The sequence below is a fragment of the Vicia villosa genome, linkage group LG3 (genome assembly GCF_029867415.1).
Source record: "Vicia villosa cultivar HV-30 ecotype Madison, WI linkage group LG3, Vvil1.0, whole genome shotgun sequence".
Classification (NCBI taxonomy): Eukaryota; Viridiplantae; Streptophyta; class Magnoliopsida; order Fabales; family Fabaceae; genus Vicia; species Vicia villosa.
The window spans coordinates 139,657,692-139,667,466 of record NC_081182.1 but is presented as its reverse complement, the minus strand read 5'-3'; the positions used below and the strand labels follow the sequence as shown (position 1 = coordinate 139,667,466).

Sequence of the window (9,775 nt, the reverse complement as noted above, 5' to 3'; positions counted from 1 at the left end):
GTGGCTGAAGGAGTGATGGTTAAGTTCTCAATCTTTTGAGTTAAAGCGTCAACTTTAACGTTAATGCGGTCTATACCACTTACTTCGTACATTCCTCCTTTGGTTTGGGTTTTCTCTAGAGCAACTCGTTCTCCACCCCATTGGTAATGGTTTTGTGCCATATTCTCTATGAGTTTGTATGCTTCATCGTGGGGTTTGTCCATTAATGCTCCGCCAGCAGCGGCATCTATAGTCATTTTAGTGTTATATAAGAGACCACCATAGAAAGTATGGATGATCAGCCATGGTTCGAGTCCATGATGAGGGCATATTCTAAGCATGTCCTTGTAACGTTCCCAAGCTTCGAAGAGTGATTCGTTATCTTTCTGGGTAAATCCGTTGATTTGACCTCTAAGCATAGCAGTTTTGCTAGGCGGAAAGTATCTCACTAAGAATACTCTCTTCAATTCGTCCCATGTAGTTATGGAATTAGAAGGCAGGGATTGAAGCCACGCTCTAGCTCTATCTCTCAAGGAGAAAGGAAAGAGACGTAATCGAATAGCTTCGGGACTAACGTTGTTAGCTTTGACAGTGTCAGCATATTGCACGAACACAAATAAATGGAGGTTAGGGTCGTCTACAGGGCTTCCAGAGAATTGATTCTGTTGAACAGCTTGGACCAGCGAAGGTTTCAGTTCGAAATTGTTTGCCTCAATCGCAGGTGGTGCGATACTTGAATGTGGTTCAGCGCGCGAAGGAGCGGCATAGTCTCTAAGAGGACGAATAGCAGCCATCTCTAACTTTGGGATAATTTGATTGATTTGATCAGTAAAAGTCAATTCCTGATTAATAGGAATTGGTGCTACTTCGGGAAGATTGCGAGCTCGACGTTTGACTTTAATGAAACGTTCGATCTTGTTAATTCGTTGTATTAAATCTCCTCCTTGTGAACGAGTATTTGGCATACAATCGTTCAGAAAGAAAGGGAAGAATTGTCCTAGTCTCTACGGTGTAACAGTTAGTTACGATATCGACTTAAATAGTCCCCGGCAACGGCGCCAAAAACTTGATCGCGACTTTGCGTGTCTATTAGTCGGGATAACTGCAAGTGCACAGTCGTGTCGTGTAGTTTTAAAAGATATCGAATCCACAGGGACTATGAATCGATCTACCGTTATCTAAGGTTACTATGTAAAGCTAGGGCTACTAAAATTTTTGATTGTTCCTAAGGGATAGTGACAGTGAGAAATAAAGAATATAATAAAAGACAGGTATCAGTATGTATTTCGTTTAACTTAAGGTAATCTGAAGGTCCATTGGCTTTTGCATAATTTAACTAAAAATCTTTACTAATTAAATTGATTAAAAATCCTCGTCTCAAACTTTCGCTCTGTTGATTCAGATTACCATCCTAATCCTAATGTACGCTTTCGCCATCCCATTAGATTTTAGAAGAGCTTTTTGGAAACAACGTAATTAATAAAATGCCTATTTTATGAAGTTGTTATCTATTTAAATCTCCTAATCTCAAACTTTCGCTCTATTGACTCGGAACATGCTAATATCCCTAACGTACGCTTTCGCCATCCCGCTCGGGTGTAAAAACAATTTTTGAAAATAAATAAGTCCCAATTAGTTTTAATACGCTTTCGCCATCCTTAAAACTAATGTCCTATGTCTACTATCCAGTTAAAGATCTCAAACTTTCGCTCTATTGATTTTAACCTTTGACCGTCTTAACCCCTCAAACTTTCGCTCTATTGGTTTTAAGACTTACTAATTAAATTAGACATATAAACCAAAAATAAGTGATATTTAATAAAACATAATTAAGCCGATTTATTTCGGATCCCTCGGTTAACTTACTCTACATACCGACACCTTAGTAATTTAGCCAGACATATTAATATGGTTAAACATGCATAAACAGATTCGGTTTATGATAATAGGCATGTTAATAGGCATACAATATATCATGCAAATAAAATATAAATAAGGCGGTAAATATTAAACCTGAATTAAATAAATGGCAAGTAAATCTTCAAGTATCGAACCTCCACCACAAGTTGGCTGGATCGTTCTTCGGAAGTTAAACGGGCAGAAAATAAAACAAGGAAATAAAAACGATAAATCTAACGTAAGGCTAGATTTATAAAAAGTTCACAACAATTTCCGGTGTAGAAATCGTTGTGAGAAAATAAGTGTTTGAATGAAAGCAGAATGGAAAAATATGATTCGCGGTACAATTTCGGCAGCACTTCGTTAGCAGGAAATCGGACACTTTGGACTGAAGTGACTGCTTCTATTTATAGGGGATGCTTTGCAGTTGCTTTGCGTGAAAAGAGGAGCTTCCAACAGACTGGCTTGGAGACGTGCGTCTCCGATTCTTCAGGGAGACTGGGTGCGTGACTTGAGACGTGCGTCTCAAGTGGAGAATCTTCAGGGTAATGGAGACGTGCGTCTCCCTTTTGCTGATGTGGCATAGGGACGTTGGAGACGTGCATCTCCTCTTACTTGTGTGCATTGGGCTGCTTTCCTTCGTGGGCTGGATTTCTTCATTGGGTCTTTGGGTCTCTTTCAGCACACTTGGGCCTTATTTGCACTCCCTTTTTACTTCAGCACCTATTTTTTGTCTTTTAGGCATAGATATGGGTCGTTTTAGCTCCATTTCTTCTCTTTTTCGCAATTAGTCATAATAAGAGTGTAAAACCTGAAACAAAGCAAAAACTCGCGTAATATCATAATAAATCAATATAATAAACGGAAAATGCTATAAATATCTATGAATTTCAAGCTAAATATACGATATAAAATCGTGTTATCAGAGGGATAACAATATCTGAGACGAGTCCAAGATCGTTGAAGTCTAAACCAGGTATTTTCTGTATCTCCATAGCTTTCATGCGTTCTTCCAATTGCTGGTATTTGCTATCACCCTGTTCGTTTTCGGAGTGATAATCCTCTTCATCAGGAGAGAGAGGGAGTTTGGCAGAACCCTGGTTGTTGTGGTTGTCTTCTTGATCACCTTCACCAACTACTTCAGGGATTGGCGCTTTTCTGGGCATCCTGGCTGGGACTCTGACTTTTCTCACGAGGTGGCTTAAACCTACAGATCCTTTGGGCTTCTTTTTCTTCTTGGTCATCAGGGCTTTCAGTTCTTGTTTCCCCTTTGCTAGCTCCAGAATTGCTATCTGAACTTGGGCGTTCTGTGCTTCGAGATTCTTGATGCTTATTTCGGAATCCATCCCTTCTAACTGAAATAAACAGCGAGGAGATGAGAAACCTGTTTATGTGAACCTGTTATGCAATGTTTATGAATGAAATGTATATGCAATGTTTTCAAGGATCTTAGAATTTTAAATTTGTTTAAACAAAAGAGAAACAAACATTTATTAGTCAAACAATTTTTTTTGTCTTTTGTCTTTCTTTTTTCTTTTTTCTTTTCTTTGCCTCTTTCGGACTTACAAGATAAAATAAAGAAAATAAAGAATTCTTCAAGCCTCCCATGGACGCTTTCTCTTTGCACCCAAGAACGTGTTGATCTGCTGTTCTTCATGGAGTTGTCTGGTGAGCTCCAACACTTTCCTCTCATAGTCTTGACAGTGTGCTTTGAAGGTGTCTCTTTCTCCTTTTAGTTGAACCCAAGATTTCTGCAGCTCTTCCAAGTCAGTTGGCATGTCTGGATGTAGAATAACTCGAGGTTCCTCCCCTTCGACTTCTGGATCAATGGTCACAGGAAGGATAGCGGGATATGGCATGATGAACTTCTGAGCATGAGCACGCACCCCTTTGAGGTAAGGCTCCATGGTAATAGAGTTCCATTGTCCTAAAGTCTTGCTTTCTACTTTGTAGACACTGCCCCAAGCATGTATAAACCTTCATCGATATCTTTGGGGATCATCTTCGTAGTCGAACACAATGCCACGGATAATCATGTCATGAGGACCATTTCTTCGTGCATATCCGAATTGGCGCAAAGCTAAAGAGGGGTTGTAAGTGATGCCTCCCCTAATGCCAAGGAGTGGTACATTAGGGTACTCCCCGCAATGGTCAATGAGAGTGATGTCTCTTTGAAAGAAGTTGTTCCACCAGATATCTGAATGAGACAAAGACATAATCCTGCGAGACCATTGCATCCTTTGTTCGTTTCTCAACACTGATCGGGGAAGGTGTAATGTAAACCATCTAGCCAGCAGTGGTACACAACACATAAGAGTTCCTCGCTTTTTCATAGTACAAGTGTGTAAAGAATGTAAAATGTCTCCCAGTAAAGTAGGTACCGGATTGCGGGTTAAGAAAATGTTGATAACGTGCACATTTATGAATTGGTCGGGATTAGGGAATAAAACCAACCCATAAATCAAAAGAGCCACAACTTCTTCAAAAGCTTGGTAACTCCTATCTTTTAATAGTGATCGAGCCTTTCCCATTAAGAACTTAGCAAGCAAACCCTTGACTCCACTCTTTGTTTCCCAATTGGACTCGATTTCTGACTTTCGTAAATGTAAGGCAGCAGCAATGATTTCAGGTTTTGGAATCTTTTATAAACCAGTGAAAGGTAACTGATCTCGAACAGGTAACCCAATTAGTTCAGAGAACTCTTCCAAGGTGGGTACTAGCTGGTAATCAGGAAATGTAAAACAATGATGTTCGGGATCAAAGAACTGGAACAGGACTCGTATCATGTCTTCTTCAAATTTTGAGGTAACCAAATGGAGTAGGTGACCGTGCTTTTCAGTGAATTGAGCATTTCTGGGAAATTCTGATATTAAGTCCTTAAGTTCAGATGGTGCTGTTGAGATGTTGATCCTGATATAATCTCTGGTAGCGGGAGCCATTACCTGCAACAACAGAACAAAAGTAAACTCTTCGATCCTTGAAATGATTAGTGAGAAAATGATATGTTTATGATGCTTATGATGTCATGATGTCAAACATGTGGAAAACACAAACAAATCAAACAATAGCCTTAGGTTTAAAGGCTTGCATGAGGTTCATAGGTGATACCCTCCCCACTGAAGTTGAGTTGGTTAAAACCTGTCTTAAAATAGTATTCGGGTTCTATGATCCTTGGAGACAACATCCCTATACGGCATTCGGACGGCCGATCAAAATATTCCTCGAGGATAACTAACTTCGATCAATTTCAAAGCCAATCACTTAATAGGCCACAAGTCAAGTTCAACTAAAGGTTCTAAGACAAATTAGTGCTTAATGATATTTCGGAAGCCTAACATACTCCTTGATCGTTTTCAAGGGATATCAGTACAGACCAAAGTGTCGCACTAACAGTGACTACCAGATCAACCGTATCGGTACATGCCGTACAGTTTCCTTGGTCTATTGTCACATACTTAAGGTATCTCGAGATTCGGGTTAGAATCTTCCACACAAGTAAATACCCAAATAAACCTTTGAAAAATAGAGCAAACAAGACAAGCAATTGAAAACATCGAAGTGATCTAAACTCTAAGGTAACCCCTTTTGAAAACATTTTGTTTTTTAAATCCCCAGCAGAGTCGCCAGTTCTGTCGTCCTCGGTTTTTTTTTGTGGGATACGAACTGACTCTTGTTTTATTTTTTGAGTTTTTGAAAATCAGAGAGTCGCCACCGACTTTTATTTTATCCAATTAAGGAAAGGTTTATAAAAGAAACAGAAAAAGACCTTTAAGAGATTTTGGGTTCTGGGGTAGGTTATACAAAGGGAAAGTATTAGCACCCCTTTTGTATCCATGGTTATCCATGGGCTCTTAATTGCTTAGCTCACTTGTTTGAATCATTTGTCTTGCTTTGAAATGCTTGTATGTGGTTTTAAATACCTTTGCAAATTAACTTTGTAATGATCCTTGTGCGGATGTATACAAAGTGTTCTATCTTTCGAAAGATGTTTTGAAAAAAGATCTTTAACTTCGTAATGATCCTTGTTTGGACATATACAAAATGTTGTCTTTTTGAAAGTTTTGTTTTGGAAAAACAGTGATATGTGAAACATTTGTTGTTTTGTTTGATTTGAGCAAGCAATTAGGAGATCTACCCTAAATTTATAAGGTCCTTTCCTATTTTCTTTTAGAAAATTTTCTTTGACTGGATACAGAAAGAATTTATTTGAATTGTATTTGAAACAGTAGAATTGATTTTGAACAGAGTAACAGAGGGATTACCCTAAGAGGTGCAAGTGTGATTGTGTTTTATTTTCAGATATTTTTATCTTTAAAATTAGTGATCTAGCGCTTCAGTTATTATTTTTGTCATACACGCAATTTTATATGTACAGAATTTAAAGTGCGGGAATGTAAAATGCGGAAAATATAATCTACGCTATTACATCGATTGTGCGAGAAATGTAAACTACGCTATTTACATGAATTTGACAACCTATACACTTATCTATGAATTTAAATTGCAATAAGATAAAGGGAAGTATTTTTGGATTTTTGATGGTTGATTTTAATTAAAATTAATGCATAATTAATTTAATTAAAAGGTTAGGAATTAGAAATAAAATTTAAACCTAAAAAATTAAGTCTAAAATATGTCCAAATTGTGTGTCAATTAATTTTAAAATAAAATTAATTTTTTTGGGATTTTTGAATTTGTATTGGAAATTATTAAGCTAATTAACATATAATTATATAAACAATTATACACATAAATTAAACTTAATGAGAAAAATATTCTAATTATGTAAAAAATTAGTCTATAATATATAAACTTGATAAAATAAAAAAAGAAAATATTTTTCTGATTTTTTTGATAGGTTAGAAATAATTAAAAGATGAATATAACAATATTATCTAATAAATTAAACAAAATATTTCAATTATGAAGAAAAATAAAATATTTTTGTGTCAAAAATTAATTAAGCATTTTATCAAATTAATGGTAAAAAGAAAATATTTTTTGTGTTTTGTGATTGGTTGATTTTAAATTAAATGCAAAAACTAAAATTATTTAATTAAATTAAACAAGGGGGTGTATTTTGCAGTTTGAAGATGAACTGATTTTAGTTCAAAGTTGCATATGGGCCAGAAACGAGGGGTGTGAGTAACAATACGCAGGCCCAGTCTGATTCAAATTATTTTTTTTGTTTTATTTAAGTCATGTGGGTCCTATAACTTAAACTAGAGCCAATCCCGTTATGTCGTTTTGCCACGCATGCTTCCAACGCTTTGAATGGCCAATGAGAGAGAGGGAGAACGCCACGCGTGCATTGACTCTCCCCTGGGACTTTCAAACCACCGCCTGCGGCGGTTTCTTTATCTTCTCCGGCGAGAGGGTTTTTTTAAAACCTGCAAAACGAAAGCAACAGAAGATAGAACCACCCAGACTACCTAAAATGGGGGCTGCGAGTTCATTGGTGGTATCGGTTTTGCTTGAAATGGCCTGTAGATAGGAGAACGAAGCTTCTCCGATCCAAAGCCTTAACTATGGCAAATCACGTTTTGGTCATTATGAGCTTCATGCGATCGTTAAAACCTGTCCTATGAGGTCTCAGGAACACAATGATGGGGTTAGTTCAAGTTAAAACATGATGAAAATAAAAATATGAAATTCAAGAATGTAAGGTGATCGGAGTTCATGATGCCAGTGATTTAAGGTCTTTTGTCCATGGATATAGACACCTACTTACTCAATAATCACCCAGGAGCACGATGGGATGTTTGAAATTGATTGTAAATAGCTGCAAGAGTGAAAACGAAAATTCACTTGTTTTTTAATATTTTGGTATTTTGGAGAGAGTTTGTGCTATTCTTCTTGATGGATCTTTGTGTGTGTCTTCCTACTGAAGTGTACTAAGTTATATATAAGCAATAGAGTGCTGCAAACGTAAGCTAAGAAGCTTTGATTGCTTTTGAACTTTTGGTTTTTTTAATATTAAAAAGTTTGAATTATTTGGCCAAGGCTTGATTTTCTTCATCCCTCTTGCTCTATGCCTACCATGTACTTCTATGCTGCATAGTTTGGATCAACTTTGACGGCTCATGCTAAGGACAAAAGCCTTGAATCATTATCTTGCACCATTTCTCTTTTAATTTAACTTTAAATGGAATAAAATTAAATTAAAAAAGAAATAAAAATGCCATGGGCCTCAAGTTGGTCGTTGGAGCCCTTTAGTATCACTAGAAACATGTTTGGATCATGAATACTTGGCCTCTTTTGAAAAAAAACATTTTTTATCAATGTTGGTTTCATGCATTTTCCCAAAAAATAGCCAACTTCAACAAGGCATATCTCCCTCAATTTTGATCATCGGAAGGAGTTCTTGTACTTTTTAGAAACCTCAAGATGTCCTCTACAAGCTACTTTGGAAACTTTTTTGCATTTGGAGAAGTTATCTTGATGTTATGGCCTTTGACAAAAAACCACTTTTTGTTGACTTTGAAAATGACCTGTAATGTCCTGGCTCATATTTTTCAAATGGTGAATCCAATGACCATGGGATCAATTTCATTTGAAAGATAATTGAATTCCCTTCAAAACAAGCTTTGGTTGGAATTTTTTGAATGAACGAGGAGAGAGTTATGGCCGGTCAAAGTTCAGTTGACTTTTTAGGAGAAAACCCTAATTTTGAATCTTAGGGTTTTGTTGATTTCTGATCTTTTCTTGATGAATTATGATCAACCATTGATCAAATGATGAATCTTTTGACAAAATATAGATGTTGACAAAAAATTTAATTTTTGACTGTCTGTTGACTTTTCGGTCAAACTGGTCGTCTGTTGACTGTTTGAGCTGCTGACTGTGCGTCTGAGCGAATTGAAGTTTGAAAATTTGTCTGGTGGTACTTTGAGACATATGGAGGTCCATGAAATCCATTTGAGGTCTCAAAAAACTTGTTCTCCTGAAAAAAACAAAAACCCTAGTTAGGGACTGTTTGTGTAGGAGACAGTTAAGCGTACCTGATTTTTGTGTAGTGTTGAGTCTCTGCTGATCATGTGATTATCAGAAGACTTCTAGAACAAAAATCTTGGAATTTTGAAATGCAAAAGATTGATTTGGATGGTGATACAAAACACAGAGAATCGTGCTGTCAGCGGGTTTGACTGTTAACTGGCTGTCCGGGCATTAACGTAACAGTTAAAGTGAAAATTCAACAGTTAAAGTTAATTTTTTCTTTTTGTTTTTTGTTGTGTTAATGGTTAAAATTTATTTACCTGAGCTGTTAGAAAAACACAAACATAATAAATAAATAAAATATACTGTATGCGAACGAAATTACCGATAATAACCTTGAAAAATATTTAATGCACAGAAAAATAAATATTTAACTAGCAGAAAACACACATAATATTATCTTAATAATTAAACGACAGTACGACAGATAGTACGACATTTAATACTGACAGTACAAATATTACATAATATAATGAACAGTACGACAAATAAAATAAACGGTACATTATTTGAAAGCGAAAGATACGACAAACTTTAAAAATGACGATTAAAAACCCATGCCATAAATAACAACATATAGATGAACGGGAGTGTAAGCAACCCAGGTCCGCATTTTTCAGGACTATGCAGACAGAAAAAGGACATGATCACCACCAAAACAGTGATGACCATAAGAAAAAACGTATCCATCCACTTTGCCATTTTTGCCGGGGAAGAAGAGAAAATAATTATGAGGTAGAAGTTTGAGAAATGGGTGAAATTTGATGTGAGAATTTATGGAAAAAATGAGGGGTATTTATAGAGTGAAAATAAGGATAGAGACGTTGGGGAATGAAGTGATACCGTACAAAAAAGGAAAATTTGAGTGGTAGTAGGATTTGAAAGAAAGTGTATGGTAGGG

General features: G+C 36.4%; 1 non-coding gene across 1 annotated transcript; it reads left to right on the top strand.

Moving 5' to 3' along the window:
* Window positions 1-291: 291 nt before the first annotated feature.
* On the top strand, window positions 292-398 carry LOC131593702 (small nucleolar RNA R71). The gene has a single exon (XR_009281086.1). It is a non-coding gene; the product is annotated as a small nucleolar RNA R71 (small nucleolar RNA).
* The last annotated feature ends 9,377 nt before the right edge of the window (window positions 399-9,775 follow it).